The sequence below is a fragment of the Aptenodytes forsteri genome, unplaced genomic scaffold (genome assembly GCF_000699145.1).
Source record: "Aptenodytes forsteri isolate BGI_AS27 unplaced genomic scaffold, ASM69914v1 Scaffold97, whole genome shotgun sequence".
NCBI classification, from domain to species: Eukaryota; Metazoa; Chordata; class Aves; order Sphenisciformes; family Spheniscidae; genus Aptenodytes; species Aptenodytes forsteri.
The window spans coordinates 2210402-2234345 of NW_008795036.1; the positions used below are offsets into that span (position 1 = coordinate 2210402).

The 23944-nt window shown below is 47.6% G+C and overlaps 1 protein-coding gene across 1 annotated transcript in view; it reads left to right on the forward strand.

The window, feature by feature from the left end:
- Positions 1-11330: 11330 nt before the first annotated feature.
- FAM65B (family with sequence similarity 65 member B) overlaps positions 11331-23944 on the forward strand; it is a 71746-nt gene continuing 59132 nt past the window's right edge. The window contains exon 1 of the mRNA XM_009276662.2: positions 11331-11362. The gene's annotated coding sequence lies outside the window, so the exon portion shown is untranslated. The remainder of the gene's footprint in view (positions 11363-23944) is intronic.

The window sequence follows — 23944 nt, forward strand, 5'->3', positions numbered from 1 at the left end:
AAAGGCCTTGACCCTGTGTCAGCACTGCTCAGCAATAACGAAAACATCCCTGTGATATCAACACTGTTTTCAGCACAAATCCAAAACACAGCCCCATACTAGCTACCGTGAAGAAAATTAACTCTATCCCAGCCAAAACCAGCACAGTTTTTTTTACTTTGAAAATGTGAGACCTTCTGGGCATCAGCTACCAGGAGAGCACCAGTCACCAAAAGCAGGCAGTTTTGGACAGTTACCAAAACTGCTGTGGAGGCAATTCTCCACGGGGAGGAGAAAGGTTCAGAAATTGTTCTCAGCCAGCTTGGTCCACATGGTGAAACCCTTGCGAAAAGGAAACAGGCTTCCTACGTGTCAGTTTTGACATCGCCATCCTGTTTCGTGCCTGTATTTCAGCATGCTAATTGCTTGGAAAGGTGGGGGGTAAAAGATCTTATGCTTAGATCTTCATGTAGGTGTTGTTGCCAAGATGCATGGTGGGAAAAAAAAAAAATTAACCTTTTTTCTTTTGACTTTGTATTTTTTCCCTATCCTGCCCAGCCTCTGCAGAGGAGCAGGGGGGAGGGGTACCATCCCCGTCCCGCAGGAGGGCAGGGTGCCATGGCAGGGACAGCCATCCAGTGAGAGATGGGGAGAGGCTCTCCCCAGGGCTCTGCCTCGCACCGCAGTGACGGCAAAGGTGAGCTGCTGCGTGCTGGGCAGTGCCTGCTGCTGCCCGCCGAGCCAGCCCACGCCTGGGCTCCTCCGTGCCTGCCGCCCTCCCCGAGCAGTAGCATCACTCCACCTGTCTCCAGAACTGGGTGGGCAGCATTAAGTCAACTTGAGATAAAATATACTCTTCCCCAAGCTTTTTCACAGCCTGTAGCACTCTCCGTGCAGACAGCATGAAGTAGGGCATGCCAGTGTGTCTTCCACAACAGCTGCTTTGTCGCTCACTGTGAGTCGCTACTTTGCTATCACCAATTTCTTGTCCCTTCTGCAATAGCAAATCCTGTACCGAGGCATATGAACTGCCTGTTGTGTAAAATACTAAAACTCATTAACACTTGTACTTCTGACTGAGCTATTTTTTGTTTACTTTGAGAAGCTAACTCCATGTTCCACCGCTGTTTAGGAGAGCCTCTCACTAGCCTCAATATGTGTGTGTGGGAGTGGTCTCTACACAAGAGTTAAGCTTGCTAGAGAAAGAAAATTCAGGAGATGCAAACAGGAAAAAAAGTAATAGCATAGGGTGCCACATTTTGCTGAAAGTCTCGTTGCTATTTTTATTTTTCTGTGTTGTTAGGCTCTCTCTGAAGTAGCTCTCTCAGCAAACAAGGCTAGGATGAAAGACAGGCTGATTAACAAAATCAAGGCTGCTGAAGAAACACTGATGCAGTGGGTGGTGATCTTTTCCTGAGCCAGCTAAGTATTAGCGCAGCAACGCAGCAGGAGGGAACCAAAATCCTCGCCATGTACAGTCAGTGGAAGGCTTTAGGTACACTTTACAAGTGAAATTTGTTCAGGATACCATGGTCAACGGCAGCCAATTTACATGTTGATCCATCATTTGAAGGTGGGAAAGCTGTTCCTCACTTCCCATCTTAACCTACTATACCTTTGTGGGGTAGAGAATTGCAGATGCATGTAAATGTTTGCAGGGATTTCCTCATTCTAAGATACTCTACATACATTATCATTTCTTGTCCACCCAGGTGCCAGAATTTATTCCTGGAAGATATGATTGTGGCTCTTCACTTCTTTCTTTTGATGGGCCCTAAATCCATGTCCTTTCTTTTGGCCCTCTGTGCTTTGCAGGGGAGGGAGAAGTGTTACTCTTCAGTTAAAAGCAACCAAAACCACAAATGCCAAATAGTTCTGCTGTTGTCATTACACTGTTTCTGAGCTGCTAATCTCTTCACCAAATTGCAAAAAGTGAGCCACTGTGCTAGAAAAAAAATTAAAATTAAAAAATCCTCTTTTCTGTCCTACTTTGTAGGAGTAAAAATGAAGCAATCCCTCCAGGACAGCTATTACCAGCCCTGTGCACATCCAGCCCCCGCGCGTGCGCTGTATCATTTGCTCAAGGAGGAAGGCAAGCAGGGCGGGGATCCCTTGCGGTGAGATTTCCTTTACCGCAGGTTCCGTTCTCAGCTATGCTTTTATTCTAGGGCTTCAGAAAAAGGAGAAGTAAATCCTGCTGTTGCAATTATTCGGAGAACTCGATCCCAGAGTGGCATCGATGTACCAAGAGGTTGCAAATACAAAGCTGGGACATTTTTCAGAAAAAGTTCTCGAAACGTTGCCTGAAAGCCAGAACAGAATAGGCCCATCTCAGCTCTGTATCCTTAACAAAAAAGTTCTCCTCTGCTATGACATGCAAAACAGGCAATATAAGGGAGTTTTTCCATCCTTCAGAACCGTTTGTTTATTTTCCTATAACCAAGATGCTTCGGTTTTAATACAGCCCCACAACTAACTGTGCCATGGTCACCTGCAGTGCATGGGTCAGAAAAAGCAACTGGGGAAGGATCAAAAGTTTGAGTGTTGGCATTGCCACTAAGTTTGGACTTAAATGCTCAGACCTTGGGACCTTGATACCAGGTGTGAGTGACACATGGCCTGGGAGAGAGCACCTAAGTCAGGACCAGTATCAGCAAAGGTTTCGCAGCAACCAGAGTGGGCTGGAAACCAAACTACCTCACTGGTGTCTCCAGCCTGTGGTGAAGCTGGTGTCACATCAGCTTTGCAGTTACCTGTGTGAGCTAGACTGAAGTGATGCCTTCCCACAATGCAGAGGAGGTTCAAGGTTTAGGGCTGTTCCAGCTCTTGCAAAAATACAGCATGGCAGAGGAAACCCTGCCAGAGAGGACCTGTGGTGTTTGAACCCTCTCTGCAATGTGGTTTGGAAGCAGAGGCATGGCCTGAATTTCATACTTCTTCCTGGAACATTATTTGCAGCAGCAATTCCTTATGTCTGCCAGGCCCTGCTAAGTGGTGCTCTGCAAGAGAACTGCAGAATCATGTTAAACAGTAATTTACAGCATTTTAGGGACCGATGAAAAGAATGCATTGTGGGTGAGGGGGAAATGCTGAGATTTGACAGTGTCCTGGTGATGGAAGCGGCTAAGTCAGGCTGTCTTAGAGAAATGTACGCCTGCTCCTTTTGCAGCTGCCCCAGGCAGAGTCTGAGCCATCTCACAACTGAAGCTGCCCATCTTACCCACAGTTTGTGGGAACATGAGAGAATGTCTCCAAAAATTCCTTTGGCAGAGAAAAAAACCCACATTGTCTTGCAAAATGCCTGGGGTCACTACTGTCAAGAACCATCTCACAGCAGCAGAACGAACACTGTGCTGGTTGGAGCTGGAAGAAGCAGACTAGGGGAGAAGGCCGACTCCTGAACTCCTTGCAGCAGCTGGAGAAACTGGAAACGGTGTACATTTAAGTCCAAACTTAGTGGCAATGCCAACACTCAAACTTTTGATCCTTCCCCAGTTGCTTTTTCTGACCCATGCACTGCAGGTGACCATGGCACAGTTAGTTGTGGGGTTGTATTAAAACTGAAGCATCTTGGTTATAGGAAAATATAGGAATATAGGCAACTGGAAAAAAAAGAGCAGTAAAGGCCCCAAAACTGAATAGTCTACAAGCAGAATTCATTTAATGTAAAGGAGAGGCATTCATCTACAGGCACCATTTGTCTGACAGTGTGACCTGGGAGTCTAAAACAAATGACCCAGAGCTTTCACTCTGTTTCTAATAGTCTACCTAGAGGGAAAGAAAGGGAACTCGTACCTTTATGGAAATATTACTAAAATATTGCTGTGAATCAACTTGTAATACACTTTGCCTGGGATGGAAGACATACAGCTGAACAATGGGATGAGTTTCTTCCCTGTATTTCCTCCAACACCCAAGAAAGTTACTGTTGGGGAAGAAATGTTTGATTAACAAATGGTATGGTAGAGAAAATTGGGAAGATCTTGTGGCTTTGGCATAGGTATTAGAAGATGGTATAGACCTCTTTTGTTGATTTTAGAATTTGTTCAAGTTGGTAAAAAGATTACATAATTGATGAGTAACCCTTAGTAAGACATAAGGTTTTGATGCTTAGCAGGATTGAGCGTATTTGTTGGTTATGCTGGGGATAGCATCAGCTAGTTTGCATGTTATTACGGCATGCAGACTGCTTCTCTTTAACAATTTGTGGAGACAATTTGAAATAATTCTGAGAGAAACCCATGGGATTTACTCATCAAAGGACGAAAAATCCATCATCTGTTCTCTGCTGATGACAATGACCTCACTGGATCACAGAGGAATAGGTGTGAAAATAACTAGAAAGAAAGAATGAAGGCAAAAGCAACCAGATGTGAAGATTTCTTACAGAAGGTAGGGATACTTAAATTGGTTGAAACAGCAAAGATATTCGCATCCCAGCCAAGAGCCACCGAAATGTGCTGAACCCCTCAAGCAGTGGGACAACTTAGCACTCAGCTAAGTGTCACTAAGAAATAAATCCAACAAGTAGAAATCCAGCATTGCTCAATAGCTGCTCTAGCAAAATAGCATTGAGCCTAACCTCAAGAGATCCCCTACTCCCACTGCCCTTCTCTAAGGCGGAATCATCTGTTCTTATATTATTCCCAATAGCTACTTCTCTACTCTGTTCTTCAAAAGCTCTATGGATGCTTTGTCAGTTAAAGCAGCGCTCTGTTTCACTCAGCACTGACTCACCCAAGCACTCACTTTTGCTGCTTCACTGTCTTGACTGTTAGAAAGTTTTTTTGCCTAACTTGCTTCTTCCTAGTTTCTGCTAGTTTGCTACTTAATTTGCTTCCTAATTTGCTTCCTCCATTCTGCAGCCTAAGTCCATGACTCCTTGTGCACCACAGAGGTGAAGCGGGCTTGAGGACTGTTTTTATCTCCTGTCTTGATCTTCTCTCCCTCAAAGTGGTTCTGGTTCCTCCTATCTTTTCCTTAATTTCCTGTTTTCTAGCCCTCTGAGCAGTCTTGTCGCTCCTCTCAGGACTGTCACCAAACGGTCTCTATCCGCCTTGAACTCAGCTGCCTGAAAGCCGTGTCCTGCCTTGGCAGAGGCCTTGCTAACCCCCACCACAGTGAGAGAATTACCTTGTGTCTCTGCTTTTGATCACACCTGATGGCATGCTGTCTGCTGTTTTCAGGTGTTATAGCTGACTCACATTTGGCTGCCTCCAACCTCTTTTCTGAAAAAAGTGCTACTTAAGCAGCCATCCCTCAGCCTGCATTTATAAGGTTGATTATTCTTGCTTGAGAATAGTACTTCACAGCCCGCTCTCTTGAACTGCATTTAATTTTTTCCAGACCACTTCTCCAGTTTGTCAATATTAGCTTGAATTTTGATTCTGTCCTCCAGTGTACGTACACTCCTGGCAGCCTGATATCTGCAAATGTAACGAGTGTGATCATTTCCATCTAGGATATTAAAGGATATATTGCATAATACCAGATCCAAGGCTAAGCCCTGCAAAATCACAAATCGTAGAATCATAGAATATCTCAAGTTGGAAGGGACCCATAAGGATCATTGAGTCCAACCCCCTGCTCCTCACAGGACTATCTAAAACTCTTTTGCTAATAAACCATTGGGAACTACTTACTGAGTACAATTTTCCAGATTATATTCATTCTGCAGGGATTTCATCTGGACTGGTTTGCTTCCTCCTTTTGAATGGAAATAGTATTTTGCTATGAGAAGGTAATGATTTACTTTCATAGGCCAAGTGATACTGGAATGAAAAATGGCATAAGAGAGCAGAAGAAAAATTTCTTTACTGAAAGAGTGGTTAAACATTGGAACAGGCTGCCCAGGGAAGTGGTTGAGTCCCCATCCCTGGAAGTATTTAAAAGACATGTAGATGAGGCACTTAGGGACATGGTTTAGTGGGCATGGTGGTGTTGGGTTGACGGTTGGACTCGATGATCTTAGAGGTCTTTTCCAACCTCAATGATTCTATGATTCTATAAAAAAGCCAAAGTCACCTCTGATGGGCCTGGTGGGATGTGCTAGGTGTTGTGGATTGCAGTGACACACCTGAATGGACACACATATAACTCACCTCCAGGGCATGTGATGGGTTCACGGCACACAACATGGCAGGGAACGTGAAGGGAGACAGTACGGCACCAACAACACGTGTGTTGTGGTTCCGGCTCACCGCAATGCGCATGTCCGCTGGGACATCGACTGCAAGGCCACAGGCAAACCTCTCCCCAAGTCCCCAAACCGAGGTGTCCAAGATGGACATGGGCACCGGCTGGGCTAGGGAAGCCAGCCTGCGGTTCTTCAGCCATCATGGCTTTTGCATAGCTCAAGTGCATTGAGCTACATCCCAAACTGGCACCATAACCTCCCTGGCACAGGAGTTCAGTTTTCCCAGAGGCCAGCTCATACACCCAGCTTTTCTTCACCATCTAATAGTATGGGGGTCCTCAGGAACCACTGTCTTCTCCTCTGGGTGAACGGTTCCTGGAGCCTGCCCTTTTTTCAGCTCTCCAAAATACACAGTGTGTGTTTTATAGCCTCAGGAAGATTTGTGCACAGGGCTCCTAAGGTCTGTGAGGCTGTGTGGAGTGAGTCAAGTCTTCTACTGTCCTGGCCTGATGACTCTCCTCCCGGACAGTAAGAGGGAGAATTTCTCCCAAGTTTTCTCTGGAAATGAATATCCCTATGAGCCTAGTTTTTGGGGAAAAAAGTGCAAAAAGTTTCAAGAGTTTGGCAAATGCAAAATTATACTAAGCTCAGTCACTGACACAGACTGTATAAACATAATCTAAGTCCCTGGAGTCCCTGTAACTTGCAAATGAGTTAACAACTAGACAAGTTATGTAACTCCATCCTTCAGGTTTCTGAAGAGGATGTTTAGCAGGAGAACTGAAACTGCAGCAACATCCAGAGCAAAACTTTTACAAGTACTCTAAATCCATGTGAACACTCCCTTCCCCAAACTGACCAATAACTGGTATCAACCACCTTTTCCTACTTCCTCCTTCATACTCTCTCCACCTTAGGGTCATCTGCCCTTCCTTTATCTCTTTTTTTCCCTCCTTGTTTTCCATGTAGGTTATCCCCCCAAATGCAACCTTCACCCCCAAAATAGCCCCAGAACAAAGTAGGGCACTAACTAACCCTCTGACACACAACTTTCTGTATCTTGGGAATCCTCCTTGAGCTGGAACAGGAGACGTGAACAGGGCAGAAGCTGTTTAAGACACCTCCCTTCTGCACCAGCATAGCAGGGCAGAAAATGGCCAACTCGTCTCTCCTGCTACTTGTGGAGGTGTTGGTAATTCAAGGTAGGGATGAATTAAAACAACCCCATCCAACACTGCTAAACGGCACCATTTTTTACACTTCTTCATAAAGAATGTCTTGGCTTTTAGTCCTGTATCTGAAGATAAAACATCAGAACACTTGATTTTTCTCCTGGGTCAGAAATTCTAACAAAGTAAGTTGCAGGGGAAGAAGAGTAAGGTTTGGGTGATTTAAAGGAGCTATTCTAAAAGCTGCCTCCTCTTGCTTGATCTGCCCTTGTTTTTGACATTTCCCCAGTCTCCCCCACTTTTTGTTGACAGGTTCTTAGAGGATGGGTGGTGGCTTTTTCTGAAAGCAGCATCAGATGTGGTTACATGAAAAACACACACGTGAGAGCTTTGCAGTGACTGCAAAATTGATTCGGGGGATTTTTTGGTGTGGAGTGGGGCTTCATTAGCCAACAGGTGAAAAGAAAAGTTACCGTGTTTTGGAACAGCTCAACAAGAACAACATAAAAATACTTCTTGTGGGTACAGAGGGAAAAAAAAAAGCTGAGATGCTGCAAAATAAAGCAGGGACGAAGACACTTTGTTAGGCTGGATAGTTGAGAACAGTAAACAGCAAAGACATGGGCATGCAAACTGGCAAAATTATGCTGCCCCAAATGCAAAGATGGGGCAGGGAGAAGGGGAGGCCAGGGCATCCATGCGACGTGGGGCGTTTTTGTCCATGTTAACTTATCCCATCTCGAGGGAAAGAGCATCGCGCTCCCCTGGGGGGCAGGTTTCTGGAGGAACGTCTCATGCTGCGGGCGATGTAAGTGAGGCTGCCGTCAAGGGATGATGTGGCAAACGGGAACGAATCAAAGCAACTCCTCTTTGTGCATCTGCAATGGAGGCTGAGTCATTACCATTCATCACCAGCCCGGCTGGTGTGTTCATTCTGGTGACAGTTGTTTTCGGGAGAGAGGACAGCTTTTGATACCTTTTAATTCCCGAAAATAAAAGAAAAAAGGGCTGTGAAGGTAACAGGCATCTGGGGAGGCTGACTGAAAACAGCGGGTACGGAAATAACTTTACATCCCAGAGAAAAGCAGCACAAAAGGGAGCTGCCACAATAACCAGGACAGCATGGCTTGTCCTTCATGTTTCTGAAGAAAGCAGTAAATGGCTAAAACTTTCCATGCTCGATTTACAAATGAGCTCCCATTGCAGGGCAACGTAGGAAAGTTAGCATTGCTGTTGCAGGGTATTTTCTCCAGGTTTCTTCCTGCTAGGCTGGCTATGTATTTTGAGTCATTTGCTTCTGTATGTGTAGCATCGCTAATCTTGCAACTTATTTGAATCAAGCCCAAAAAACCTCCTCAGCAGGAACAGTGAAGCCTCTTCTGTCCCATGCTGGTCCTCAGAGACTGATGTGCTCCACAGCACCCACTGACTTTACAAGGGGCTCAAGATTTCTCCCATCCACCTCCTGCTATTTCAAGGAAATGATACAGTAGCATCTGCCCATTGCCAGGAGCTGCTCTTGTCAGGAAGTTTTCACATGAGGTACACCCTGTGACTGCCTTTCCTTCAGCACTTCTCCTTTCCCTCACCCCCGGCAATCTTCTCACGTGTTGGCCCCGCCAGGATCTGCAAGCTCAGCGGTTTCCAGCTCTGACCCTGGGTGTGCTTTAGGAGGCAGCGCCCGGAGCGGTGCTGTCCCCCTGCATCGGTGTCCCCTCCCTCCAGATAGATGCTTTTCCTCTGCAGCTTTCACATCTTCATCTTGTTATTCCTCTTATCACACCTCTCTCCTTTTTCTTACTGATCCCCTCTTCTGCTCTGTTTCCCCTCATCACCCCGTAATGGTGTTTCTCTCTTTCTACCACTCTCTTCATCTACTCACCACCATGGCAGGAGGGCCTTACCGAGGCAGAGGGACTCTCCCATTGAGCGCAATAGGGGTGCAGCTACCACCTAACCAGACATGGTCCTGAAGAAATCACTTCAAATAAGCAGGGCAGGAAAAAGGGTGAGGGGGGAAGTCTAGAAAGGAGAAGTGACTTCCCCAATAACCAGACAGGTCCTGAAGAAATCACTTCAAATAAGCAGGGCAGGAAAAAGGGTGAGGGGGGAAGTCTAGAAAGGAGAAGTGACTTCCCCAAGCCTGTCCAGCAGGGCCAGAAACAAGTCCTCTCTCTTACCTGTTGGGCCAAACTGTTGTCTTCACTCCACAGGGACTTAAGCAAGTGTAATTTTAAAGCAAAGCAAAGCAAGAGAGGTGCCTCCTAGGAACAGAGTTCCTCAAGGAGTCTTGCTGCTACAGCAGATGAAAAACCAGGCAGTCAAGCCACGCTGCCCCTCCAAAAACCATTCCTAGGAGTCTCTTGGCTTCGGCCACATCCATCTAGGAAAACACAGCTTCCCAGTCCCGGCAAGGCAGCAGCCCCCAGGTTGTGCAGTCGAGACACCCAACGTGACAGCGAGGGAGAGGCATGAGCTCCGTGGGATGCAGTGCCACTTTGCAGGGACCGGGAGGCACCTTACCCTGCACCCACGGGAAGGCCGTGCTTGAGCTGGGAAGGGGATTTTCACTTTCCTACGATCACCAAAGTGCTGCCACAGGATTTGCTACAGGAGCTAATGAACATGGCTCTAAGGCCTGGGCTGGGGTTCGGTCATGCGCTCCAAATGGACCCATCACGTCTTCTGTCTTGTCTTCTCCATCGGGACTACTTCAAGTTGTGAACTGCCTAGGAGACCAGCTATCTCCATTTTCAGTCCTGCAGAAACCCATTGGTAGAGCTTTAAAAAAAGAAAGCCGTAATAATTAGAGATGAGCTCATTATATCTGCTCGTGACTCATCTCCCGGAAGCTGTAGTGAACACCGCTGCTGTGCTGGGAGTCTCGCTTTCAAGGGTGTGGCAACACGTGCAATTACTACACTGAGTAATCAAAACTCGGTACAGGTTTCCTGTCATTACACACTAACTTCTGATAGCAGAGATGTGAGGGACTACCGGTGTTAGGCCCCTCGCCTGTATTTGCACATGAATATCACCTGAGTGGTCCAATGAAGTCAGCAGGACTATGCAAGGCTCAGACATTACCTGAAGCCCAAATGTATTTTTGTGCAAGCCTAGAGTAAGTTAGTCTGTAGGCATGGTCCTTTCATAAACTGAGAGAGCTGGCAGGAGGGAGTTGACTTGCTTTATCAAATTCAGAAAATGCAGCCACTGAAGGGACCAGCGTGGCAGAATTAGCAGTGACAGGGATACTAAAATAATATGCCTATTATTGACAGAAAGCAAGTTTTACTTTGATGTTCTTATATTGTTCCCCTGATCATCAGGAAGGTACTTAGGTTTGATAACGCACCAAAGACGGTGACTTGGGAAAGCCTCACTGCAAGAATCACATCCCTGCTAGTGCATCTGCCCATGAGACAACTGGTATCACCCATGGCTTTCCAGCTTGTCCACATGCCCATTGTTGTGGGTCACCCCAGCGTGGGTGAGAACATGCTGTCACTGCTGCTGTGCTAAATAAAAAATAACATGTGTGAACACATGGCACTGGGAGAGCCCAGGAGGTCACTCTGGTCAAAAAAGGGGTGAAAGCGAGCTGCTCTGTAGACCGAGCAGGGAGAGTTGTTCCCCGGCTCAAAGTCTGCCACCAGAAAGGATTCACATTCATATGCAAAACCCCTACACTCCGGGCTGAGAGGGCTGCCGCTGCGCAGCGGCATTCAAGGCGACAGGACAGGGTGCATTTTGAGCCCGTCCTCCCTGCCTCTGCTCTCAAAAATCAACTTCTCTCTCAGCAGCAAGGACACCCCACCTCAAAACTCATCTCAAAGGCTGTCCATAAAAACAAGAAGCAGTATTCGTATGAATGAGACTATTTTCATAAGTGCAGATGCGGAAGCTGTTACCACCAAAATGTTTAGGAAACCGGTGAAAGGAAATAGTCGAGCTGTAGCGTAAGAACCAGTTCAAGCACTCGGCTCTGACTGCTCCCTGAGCTGCGTCCTCGCCACGATGCAGCACGCCCAAGAAGATCCGACTGCACCCAGAGAAGAAGATGATGTCTTTGGGGAAGGTAAAGTCATCTTTTCTTAAACTAATCCTTCTCCTACTCAGACTAGAGACTGGTTTCTAGCTTGGGTGGTATTTCTTGCGTAAATCTGAAGTTGTCTATGGGTTCCAAGGTCACAGGGTGACCAGACTTTCTTTTTCTCCTAAGAGAATGGAGAACAAAAGCACCCCAGATACAATAAAAATAACTTTCACAGTGGTTCAGCAGCTTGCTTCCTCAGCAAGGAGGTTACTGCAGAAGAAGAAAGCCGGGGGGATACCAAGTGTGTTTTCTACAGTGGCTGCACTATGCAAAGGAGCATGTTGGGCATTCAGCACCGCAGGTGCAGCTGTTGTTAAAGTAGTAGGGACTCTTTACAGGGGCTAAAGGCGACTTGCTACTTAAATTATCTGAGCAAAATTAGCCTCCTCCTCTCCGAGTGCCACAACCCAGAGCACAGACGCAGTGCCATAGCTTCTTATCCCTAAAACTTTCTGCCGGAGCTTGATTCCTCACTGCTTGCATCCTGTGCCGCCGCTTATGCGTGTATTGAGCGCTAGCTGGTCAAAATAGCAGAGGCAGATGAGCCGACCCAGAGGAGGAGGAAGAATCTGGCCCGCGGTGTCTAATTTCTGCCGTTGCTCACTGGTCCCCTTTGCACTCGAGCCGGGGCTGGGGGGGAGAACTTGCTCATGCAAATCTTCTCCCAGCCCCCGGCCCTCCGCAGTTTCCAAGGGAGTTGAAGGCACAAAGAGTTGCCTGGATCCGCTCCAAAGACCGTGAACCTTTAAACTCATTTTCAGCACAGCTTCAGCAAACCTCATTTAAACAAAGCTCAGCTGTGGTTGGTACGGAAAACTTAGCAGTGAATAGCACCAAATCAAGTTATCTGAGCCTCAGTGAAAGGCATCAACACAGGAAAGAAAGCAGCTTCAGTGATGTACTGTCTGTATTCAAATACATTTCTCACGTATATACGCCCCCGCTCCTCACCCTGTGTCCCAGTCCGGGCTCAGAAGGGCAATGGATTTGCAGAAAGGAGAGGTCAGAGCTTTTGCATTCAGGAAGAAATCCTCATAGTCCAGGGAAGACCTGGTGCCACTGGGAAAATCACCTGGCACTGAAAGTACCCTCTTGCGGTCCCTGCATCCTGCCCTCACACAGGTGGATGCTGCTTCTCAGGATAACCGACTCGATATGGACATTTCTGAGTGCTCTGAAGAGCCAGTGGGATTTAGGCTTCCTGGCTGTTTCTGAAACCTCTAGCCCATGTTCTTAATCAGAAACGTAGGAGGGAAGGAGAGGAATGTGTGCAGGTTATTTGACATTTATATTGCACTATCTGAAGGGAAAGATACAGTGCTTAAGAAATCCTTTCCAGCCTCTCAGCTAAGTTGTTTCTGGCAGGGCTGATCCAGCAACAGCTAGAGGAGGCTGGCTTTTCAAAGGCAGGAACATTTTAAAAACCTCTCCATGACCCTGCTTGGAGCAGGAGGTTGGACTAGGTGACCTCCTGAGGTCCTTTGCCACCTGAGTTATCCTACAAGCCTGTGAGTTGGTGACAGCCTCTTCAATTCATCTACATGTAAGCGGGAACAAATCTACCCCAGCTGCTCTCTCGGCCAGAGGGTCTGTTGGCTCCAGCAGGAGGTGGACTAGGTGACCTCCTGAGGTCCTTTGCCACCTGAGTTATCCTACAAGCCTGTGAGTTGGTGACAGCCTCTTCAATTCATCTACATGTAAGCGGGAACAAATCTACCCCAGCTGCTCTCTCGGCCAGAGGGTCTGTTGGCTCCCAAACCTGCCAGCTGGAAAGCCCAAACAACATAGGCACAGTCCTAGCCTTCCCCTTCAACCTCCTCTCCTCTCTCTTGAACATGTTAGCACGGAAACATTAACTTTTTGGCTGCTATTTCTGGAGCAGTGTTGACCCTGAACAACCCAGCACGCTCCCCGGGGCTGGGTGGGATCCGAGCGGGGAGGAGCAGTGCCTGTTTCGGTCACAGGGCAGCCCCCACCCTGCTCACGCTGCAGAGACCTAGGTGCCAGCCAAAACTTAGTCGCATATTTTCAGGCCAGACAGAGGCGTTTGTCAGGTGCTGAACTCTGACTCCCAGCTCAGCACAGACCACAGCTTTTAGGGTGTGGGCTTTTTTTGGTTTGTTTTCCACATCCAGCTTGATTTGGAAAGCAGTGATGGCAGATCTCCCATCCACCTTTTTAACTTGTCCCAGTAGTTAGCTACTGTCACAGTTAAAGATAGCTACATCTCACTTCTTCTAGTGTCGATTTGTCTAGTTTTTTGGAGTTTGTTGCCCTCTTGTCCAGGAGAGCAAAGAACTCACTATTGCTTTTTTATATATATCTCTATATAGATCTCTGTCTCATATAACTGTCCACAGACTGTATTCAGGCCGCTCTTACCCTTTACCAAGCAGACTGTTATCAATGACTGTTTCTTTATAAAATGAGAGTTTTAATCTTTTAAGCATTTTCATGGTTATTCTTGGGACCATCCCCTTGGAGATGTGGACACCAGCATGAAGCCCACTGCTCCAAAACTGTTACACCAGGAACAAATCCAGAAGTTATATGATATCTTCAATCATACTTTATAAATATGTGTATATATATATCAGGATCAGTTCAAAGATCCGCTAATATGTACAAGGACTGCTTGAGTCTTTTGGGGTCGCAGCATCACATGAGGGTCTCCTCTTCATCAGATTTTCCTCTACAATCCTCAAGTCTTTCAGCGACAAAATTTCTCAGAGCAGGGTCAACACTATCCCGTAATTACGCCCTATCATCTCCTTTGCTCCCAGCTATGCTCATACTAAAACCAGCTGAATCAGCTCACTTTCCCAAGTAGCCTGTTCTCGGAGTGATTTACTACTTCCCCAGACATTGTGCCATCTGCATATTCAGTCAGTCACTATTTAAAGTTCCCTTTCAGGTCACTGGCATAAAAAGAGTTAAATCCCATAGGGACGGAACCAATCTGTGCAGGTCCTCATTAGAAACTGGCATCCCTGATGATTCCTCAGCTGGGTTACATCTGTCATTTGGACTTGGTTTGGACTCATTCAGCGTGTCCCACATTGATCTACTCCATTTCTAGTTTTTTAGTCAAGATCTCATGCAGTACCAAGTCTTATTTCTTACAAAAGTCCAAATACACTATCAACACAATTATTTTCTATAAAACCCTAATGAGTGCCGCTGATTGTATTCCATCTCCTTTAATTTTGCTTGTATGACTCCTGCATCAGCTATTCCATAACGAGCCCAGGACCACTGCCAGGCTATCGCACCATTAGTGACACAACATTAACTCATAGCTCTCTGGAAATCCTCTGGTGTTTCAGGTTTTTTGAAAAAATCAACAAAGAGCTCCTTGGAGAGCTCTTTTCAAAGCTATATTTTAAAATCCTTCTTTGGGAAAGATAAAGGGAAAAAAATATTTTCCCATTGGTACAGACTGTAAGCTGGCACTGATATTTTCCCACATGCAAACAAAAACATTTGTTGAAAACTTCCGTTTTCTGCACCATTATTGATAATTCCACCATTTTCATCGACTTATGCTCCAATAGCATTGTTTTTCCTTACTGTACATTGAAAACCCAAGTCACAGAGCTGGGTGTGACAAGCTACAGTATACATATCTTCAGGAAAAATCAGGCTGACTCTTGCAATAGCTATTCAAAGCCTGAAAATGTTCATTCTCAAAGGAAATCTGTTAGTTAATTTTCTTGTTTTCTAGTAACAACCTTGCACTTACATCGTGCTATCTCCTTCAAAGGATCTGCGGAGACTTTGCGAATGACTGTGCTTAGGTTCAGTGAAGCGCAACTCCCTCTCCTCTGCAACGTGGCCACCGTTTAACAGGGCACAGCTGTAGTATGCAGAAGTTTAGAGAAGGAACTATTTTAGCCTCTTGAAAGTACAGGCAGTGAAATGTTTCATTTCTTTTATGGCCTTACTCACTACGTTAATTCGAGGCAAGTGACTTCGGTTAGTCTTACACCTTTGTTAGGTCAAAACACCTACTTTGGGGAAAATGCTTTTTAATTCTTAGTGACTCCAAGCGCCTGAGATTCTGACGTTATATTTCATTAAAAAGAAATCACTTCCACTAGCACAAGGCTTCCCCTCATCACTGCAGCCAAACAGGCGTGGGTTTTCCTTGGGTCTGTCTAAGCCAAGGGAGCCAGGAAGGCTCCTGCGGCTCCCAGGCCCAGGGAGGGAGGGAGATTTGGGCACGAGTCAGCTCTCTTGGCAGACCCTGATTTTCCCCAGGAGAAGAGCTGAGCACCCACACGGAGGCATGACACCACTGCCCCAGCACAGCCTTGGACTGGGGCCAGGGGCTTGGCACGGCAGGAGCTCCTAGATCAATGCAGACACATCCATGCACAGAGTTTGCAAGCACTCAGCAAACACGGCAAGCATATGGGTCCAGGCATTTCATTAGCGGTGATCAACATATCCAAACTGAGAATGCACAGGAGAGAGAGAAATTAGACTGTGATTTAGTGCAGATCCTTTCATACAGCTGCTCCACACTAACCTCTCCTCACATCTCTACCTCCCATCTCCTGTATGTGCCCTCTGGTTGTACCCGTGGTAACCATGACCTGCCTCTCAGGCCAGAGCCGACACAAAATCCCATCCGTGTTTCCGAAGCATGGGGAAAAAAAGCAAAGCTGTCCTTTTCATAACATTCAGTAAGTAAGCGCGTGCTCCAGTTCAGTAGACCAGAGCCCCGCTCTAGATGGGGCACTGCGCGGTGTCGAGTCCCAGGGCCCTCTCCTTGCCCGGGACTGACATGCTGCGAGGGCGCACAGACATGCTCCAGCACTGCCACCCATCAAGGCTCCCAGCAGAACAGTAACTGCATCAAACCTTTAAGGTATGCTTCAAAAACATACCAGATGCCTTTACATCCTTGTAAAGCCTGCCTGCCCCTTTTAAGAGAGAGAAGAGTTTTAGCTCTGGTGTTTGGGATCAGCTTTGAGGCTTAGCTGAAACAAAAGGTAGCTGCTGTTCATGGTTATGTGCACTGCCTGGTGTATTGTAACATCACTGCTGATGTCAGAGAAAAATGAGGATAAAGTCTTGGATGTTAACTTAAAGTCGAGACATGCTCTTTATTCAGCAACAACTCAGGTTAAGCAACCTTTCTCTTCCCCTAAAACAATACAAGACACTATGCTTTCCTCAGACATACAGCTGCAGTGTCTAAAAGTCACGCGGGGAGATCAGTGATGTCACAGCTTGCCCGTGACCCACTGGACCAGGCTTCTTTCCATGCCGTAGCTAGCCGGCTGTTTACCCGCCACCACCAGCCCCACTTTGGTGAGAGCCAGCTCATGTATGTCCCCTCCCCACAAAGCACATCAAACTGATGCAACTTTAAGCAAATTATGTCTTCTAAGGATATTCACGTGTACATATCAGTACGGTATTCCAGCGGATGTGTACCTCAGAGATTTACAGAGATACTGTTTTTCCTATGTTTTCACCCCAAACAGAATTTGATATGTCTACTTTTTCCAGCATACGAGTGCCTAATATCTGAGAAGCCTGTAGTAAAGATGAGCAGCCTTGCAATGTATTAAGCATGGGAGCTTCTCCTCCCTGACTGCTGGGAGACTACGGATCATTGTCCTGAAAATGTTTACAGGTCCCACCAGCCCTACCTGTCCTCCCAGCTTATCTCACGTTCCCAGAGACAGAGAACGCATGTGCCATACTCACTGCAGCCCAAAGGAAGAGAAGTCCCATCACTTCATCACTAAGGCGACAGTGTCTGCTTCAACCAGATAGATAGATCGTAGTAAGAGATGTTTGGCCTATAAACTCAGATTGAAGCACCTTTCTCCAAGAGCATGGGCAGACCCACTTAGCGTGCAGGACAAGGACAGTGTGGAAAAAAGGGTGCGCTCTTACGGAGCATTTTTGCTTATTCCTGTTTACGCGAAATGCTTCGCTCACCTGCTTCTCGCAGCTGCTTCTTTTTGGTCGTGGTCCATGGGCAGATAGAGTTATGCAGACGGGTGAGAGAGCTTTTTGTGGTCGGAGGAGGCAGTGCAAGGCGCCCGTCCCCACCCCAGGCACCCCCACCCCAACCCACCCGCAATGCTCTGGCCCCCTGGCGCTTCCAGCTGTCCTGGGCAGCTGGAGGGCTATTTTTAACAGGGCATCGCGCTCCGTAGTTGAAGCAGAAACGATTGAGTCCATGAGGCCTGAAATTAAAAAAAGATTTAAATGACAGACACTTTCTGCTTTGTTGTCTCCCTGTTTTTTAATTAAAGATCTTTGATCTTTTTGGTTTTTCCTTCTCCATGTCTTGAAGGCAACATGTTTCGTTCGTATTTGTCGACAATATTTCTAGATCACTAATAATAGCAACAGCGAGAGGAAAAAACAGGTCAAATAAACAAGTGGTATTTAACCAGCCCTCAGAGAAAAGAGGAAGGTACGTACAAGCCAGAGAGAAATCACTGATTAGGTGTGCTTGGGCCACCTTCTAGGCTTTCAAAACAAGTGTCTCACCAAAGGCTGAAGCAAAACTGCCTTCCTTTGCACCCTTTTTTCCCCTCTTGTTTTTAGACAGTGTCTTTACAAAGCTCCGTGAAACACAAGCTTTTTGTCCTCCATCATTAAAGTCACAAAATAAACGTGGCTTGGCTAGCATGAGCTGGTGGCATAAACAACTTCACCCCTTTAACAATTCAAGGCACGGCTCAGCCGCCTCTGAAATGAGCTTCCGCCTGCCTGGATGCTAAAACCAAAGCCTTGTGGTTGGTGTATCAAGGGTGTGACAGTCACAAAACAACTGGCTCAGGAAGTGCAGAGTTAAAAGGCGAGGAGTGAAAACACTCTGAGAACATGAATTAAAGAGAGAGGGGAGAGTAGTCAAGCACTTGACAATGTCACAGAGGCACTAAAAAGTCAATGGTGGGATGATTTCCCAATGGTAGGATTTCTCCTACATCTCACCATCGCTTGGGGGACGAGGGGTGTTGTCAGGCCCCACAGAATTTTAAGCCATATTGTCTTGATCTGGCATCTAAGAGCAGGGAAATGGTTTGAAGACAGGTCCCACTGTGGCTGCCACCTAAGCAATCCTTCCTTACTGCTGAAATTCACAGCTCGACCTACAGACCTTCTGTTAAGGCGGGTGTGTGTGCATCTGCACACCCAAAAAAGATCAGGTGGGGAGGGTGCGGGAAAACATATACGCTGTGAAGAGCCACTGATATTCCTGTGTCTTTGGTAACTGGATAACAGATGAAGCAAAACCACTATGGAAATCCTGAGCACAATAGGCTTAACGCTGCATAACTTACGGGGGCTGACGTTGGCTTACTCTGGTTTAATTGCAACTAGTCTGGGAATTGGAAAGTTCAGAGACCCAGAGCTTGGAAATGATGCCTAGAGTTTAAATAGTTGGTAGAAAGGTGGAAAGACAAAAAGTGAGGTGGAAAGAAAGGAAGCCACAGAGAGAGAGAGTGAGAAAATAAAGTTGGATTTTGGGGAAAGTCCCACTGCGACCCAGCCCCTGCCTGAACAAATGGCAGGGGATAAACACATCTGGGTGCACCCAAATTGGGGCAGTTCAAATCACCTCTATTCCAACCTTCTCAGATAGTTAGGGTCCTAAGTCCTCAAGCTGGCTTCCTTAAGTTCCCCTTATAGTCAATAGTGAGTGTGTGTGTTGTGTGTGTGAGAAGGAGGGAGGGCAGTGGATGGAAACAAGAAGCCCCTCCAGGTGCCAATTCAGAGCATGGAAACGGGGATCCTTCCTTTAATTACCTGCTGGAAGAGCCTGGTTCTTTCCCTGCCCGTGGCAGTCCCCTGCTGCTAGCCTGGCAGCAGTGGGCACAAGCATGGCTGGTGCCCATATGGCATCATACACATCCATAGGGGTGGCTGGTCCCCAGGCAGGGCGACGGGAGGCAGATCCACTGCAGGAGCCAGGAAGCCTCATTTCTGTGACAACGGGTCCCAGCTAGAAAGACCCCTGCAGCAACCGCTTAGCATTAAAGTGATGCTCTACTTGTACTTCGCCTCTAAACGGGACTCAGTAGCTAGGGTACCGCCTACACAGGTCCAGGGCTACATTCCCCCACTGCACAGCAGTGCTGTTAGTTTTGCCCCACTAACTGCTGGGAAAACTGCCTACACTTGGTGCTGCCCTATTCACTGCAGTGCGGGAGCTCCACGCCCAGGTTGCTCCCGCAGCATCACTCACCAGACCCGTGCCAGGACAACGCCTGGCCTTTACTGCCCATGTCATGGCATCGCATGAGCCTGCCTATAATTAATAACGATCCATCCCACAGAGAAGAGAAGACACTGAAAATACCCCAGCCCCACAAACACTCAAGCCCACAATCCCTTCCCTGACCAAGGTGAAATGACCACCCTGGGAAGCAAAACCCAAAACTGCCCCAAAAACTCAGACGAAACTGTCTGAGGCGCATGTAGCATGGCACACAAAGGCTTGCAACACCTCCCCTTTCATCATGCCAGGCTCCTCTTGGGGCCAGCCCTGCCTTCCTGCCCGCCCCACGCCCAGCCCGAGGGGAAGTCACCCGCAGTGACCAGCTTTTGTGCAAGTGATCTTCTCTTCATGCCATGCAATACCGGAGTGAGAAGCCCCCCAGGCTCCCCCAAGGAGCAGCAGTGGCCGAGCGGCGATCTGGGAGCTTCCCTGGAGGGGTGTCAGAGCCACCCACGGCAGAAGAGAGAGAGACAGCCTCTCTGAGGGGCTCGACGGGATGGCTAAAAGCTCTGTGAATATATTGTCAGTACCATAGACATTAAGTTTTCAAGGACTCCCACAGAACCCTCTTGGAGACGAGCTTATAAAATCTCACGTCTTTCCCCTATGGCTCTCCAAAGGTTGTGATTAAGATGCCAGTGGCTAATAAGGCTGGCTGGCATTCAGGCTCCACGGCATAAAGGGAGCTTCATTCGCATCATTCTTACTCTGTGGTAGCTGAGGGCAGTGGAAGAGCTCTGCTGTGAATATGGGTGCGACCTACAAGGCACCATGTTCATTTTAGCAGAGTGGTTGTGACCGTGTAGAAGTGCAGTTTGCCAGCTGAGAGCTCCCTGTAAGTTTTGGAGTCCCGCTCACTGGGTTTTCTCACTTGAGAAGGAAAAAGCAACATATAGGACAGGGCCCAGGTAATGTCACGGAGCTAACGGAGGTAGTACCGAGCACATGAGATTTTTTTCTGTCTCAAACATCACCAGCAGACCAGAGGTCACTGTAGTTTCTTAATGGTGGTGATGTAAAGAGCAGAGCGAGCACAGCCTGCTTCCTCTAGAGAACCCCTGAGTTCTGGGGTGGCATCTGGAGAATCTGTCTGATTTATAAATGGAATGGTTTGGGGAGGTTTGGTTACATCAGGACTGAAGGATTGGGTCATAACTTGCAGCCTTCACACTGAACTAACAGATTTCCTTCTCTTGAGCTTCTTGGAGAAAAGAGAGATTTTATAGATGTAGATAGATTTGAAGCTAGATAGCGTCTCTGGGATCCTCCTACATACACATGCAAGGAGTGCCACACTAGCAATACTAGCGTACATTTAACAAGTGAGGCACTTTTTTTATTGAGAGGGGTGGGAATGTTGAAAAGGGTCCATATAAAAATATTCTCAAAGCAAAATGAAGCCACAGGAGGAGCAGAGCCCTCCAGCACTGCTGAGCTCAGCTCTGGAGTTGGATGGCTAGAGCTTTTTTTTTATTTTCCCATGGAAAAGCAGGCAGCTCGGGCGGTCTTGCTCTGCTCTGCCTCTTCTGTCGCTCTGGGGAGCTTCCTGCCCTTTCTATTCCTGATGTCTGTTGTGAGCCAAGGAAGAGTTAGCTTAATCAGCAACACCAGCCACTGATTAGTGCCAAGCTGTTGTCATTAATCACTTCAAAAATCACTGCGCTGAAAATAGTACCCAGGGTCAGATGTTCAAATACTGGCGTGGTTTAACTGGTGTCATTTAACCTCAGCCACAAAGCCAGGCCACATCCCTAAAGAAACACCGTTTCTTTGCTTTACAGTACGTATCATTTGTGATTTTTTAATTCAAATGCACTCACAACCCCAGTGACATGGCACAAAAAGCTGCTCTTCACCTTTCCTAGAGGAAACGACTGCTGCGAGTGGTTAAAAACCTCCGAGTGAAAAGCAGGCTGGACCAACAAGCAACCTGTATTCCCCCCAAAAGATGCATAGGGGTACTGGCCTGAGGGTTTGGTCACGAGCTTCTCCATGCTGCGGACCTCCTCTCTTCTTTGGAATCTCAGTTCAAATATTTGGCAGATGCACTTGGGGCTCATTACGTTACAGAGGCAGCGTGTTCATTGCGCTCCCCCGAATGGCATTTCGTGTGCGCTGCACTTGTTTTATATTTGCTATATTTAAGCCACAGAAATATGCACTGATGAGGAAAAGAGGGCTGTGGCGGTATCTTGGAGGCAGGAAGGGAATGAAAATAATTTCTCAAAGCTGTGGTCCTCTGTGCAGAACTGTGGCCCAGGAGAAGGAAAGAGGAGCGCGGTCAGCTCGGGCTGCTGGTCACACTGAGGACCCAGCTGGGTCACCCGTACAGCTGTCCACCTGGAAATGATTTCAGGGCAACTCGGGTTTTATACTAGCGTAACCGAGGATGGAAATTGCTTGGTGCCTTTGCCCCAGAGGACTCTTCCTGGGTTTCTATTATGAAACGGTTATGTTAGGAACATGCAGGAATAGGGGTGTGCAGCACTGCAGGGTTCCTACACAGTACTTGATTTTGAAACTTCTCTGGCATTATTTGCTCCTTTCTCTCCACCCCAGTGTTTGCATCCTTCTCCCACCTGACCATCATTTTCCCCAGACCATGCTCTTCATCCCTGCAGCTCCTCCCCTTCTTGCTGTGACCTGTAGGACACGCTGAGCAGGAGGAAGGTAGAGGCTGTCTCTACGCTGCTGCTGGAGGGCACAGCAAGGCAGGCCAAAGCTCCCAACCCGCTCTTGCAGTCATGGACCTAGGATACCTTCGGTGGTTTCTAACATGTCCCAGAGTCATCCTTCTCCCACCTGACCATCATTTTCCCCAGACCATGCTCTTCATCCCTGCAGCTCCTCCCCTTCTTGCTGTGACCTGTAGGACACGCTGAGCAGGAGGAAGGTAGAGGCTGTCTCTACACTGCTGCTGGAGGGCACAGCAAGGCAGGCCAAAGCTCCCAACCCGCTCTTGCAGTCATGGAACCTAGGATACTTCGGTGGTTTCTAACATGTCCCAGAGTGTCTTGCCCCACATAACAACTATCCTTCATGATCCTTGGTCCTTCCAGGCCAATTGCCTGCTTCATAGCATGGGGTGGACGAGAATGGGGCTGGCCCAGCCATGCCTGGGACTGCTAACCAGAGTGTGCTTGGGCATGTACAAAGGCTTTCTCCTCCTCTGTGCTTCAGAGCTTGCCCAAAATTTGCCTCTCAAGTGCAGGTGAGGTTGCAAGGGGAGTCTGGAGGTGAGCATGGGCTGGGTCCGCATTTTAACTGCAGTCCTGATGTAGCCAGCATGTTTCAGCAGTGGGTGCTGCTGTCTGGTAACATGGGTAGAGACAGCATCAATCCCTAAGAGACCCGCAAACACAGTGGGGACCTCAGCCTGCTGTCATGATGGAAGATGAAGTTTGTTGCAGGGAGCCGGGTCTGGGCACTTGAGAGACAAGAAACAGGAAAGAGCCAAGAGATCACTCAAAGATTCAAGAGGATCCCAACAAGGAAGCTTGGATCAGATCAACTTTCTGTCTACAAAGCCGAATCCTTTCCTGGAGACAGTCTAACAGGGCCTTCTTGATCTTACACATGTTGGTTGTACTGGGAAAGGCACTTTACCTGTGCAGCAGCCCCGAGCAAGTATCTCACGTGCTGCAGATCCATGGGAAGAATTGCATCCCACTCTCTGCTCTCCTCCAGGCAAGGTGGGAGCGAGGGTTTCGAGGCAGTCCAGCAGCAGGACTTCAAGCCAGCCCATTGCCAACAGCATGGAAGAGGTTGTCTGACAGCTATGCTCCCAAAAAGCAGACTGACAGCACCATACCTGTTGCTTCAGATCTCTGATCACTACCATAGCTTTGATCATCGCATTGCATAGCTGACTTCCAGCTGTCCAGGAAAGCAAAAATAAGTTTCCAGAAGTTTTTCATGCGCCTTAAGTAGAAAACAAGGAACGCTTTTCAAAAACGAGGGGGAGGAAAAGTAAGGCCAGAGCCGCAGTACTAGACATGCCATCCACACACTTGGTGTGCACTTAGGAGCGGCTCAGCCAGCCCTGGTCGCTAAGCACTCTGAGAAACTGGAATGTGCTGCTCCCTCCAACCCTCCATGAACTCCCCCCCATTGCCACCCAAAAGCTGCCCAGAAGAGGCATCTGGGCTGATTTTGAAAGGGGGACAGTTCTGGGGGAAAAAAAATGCAATCAGTGGCTCCTTCGTCCTGCTCCCCCAAGTTATATACGTGAAGGCAGGTAGGGTGTATGTTTGTGCGTATGCCTCCCGAAGTTAACTTGCTGTCTTCAAATGGTGGCAGGGGCACAGGCA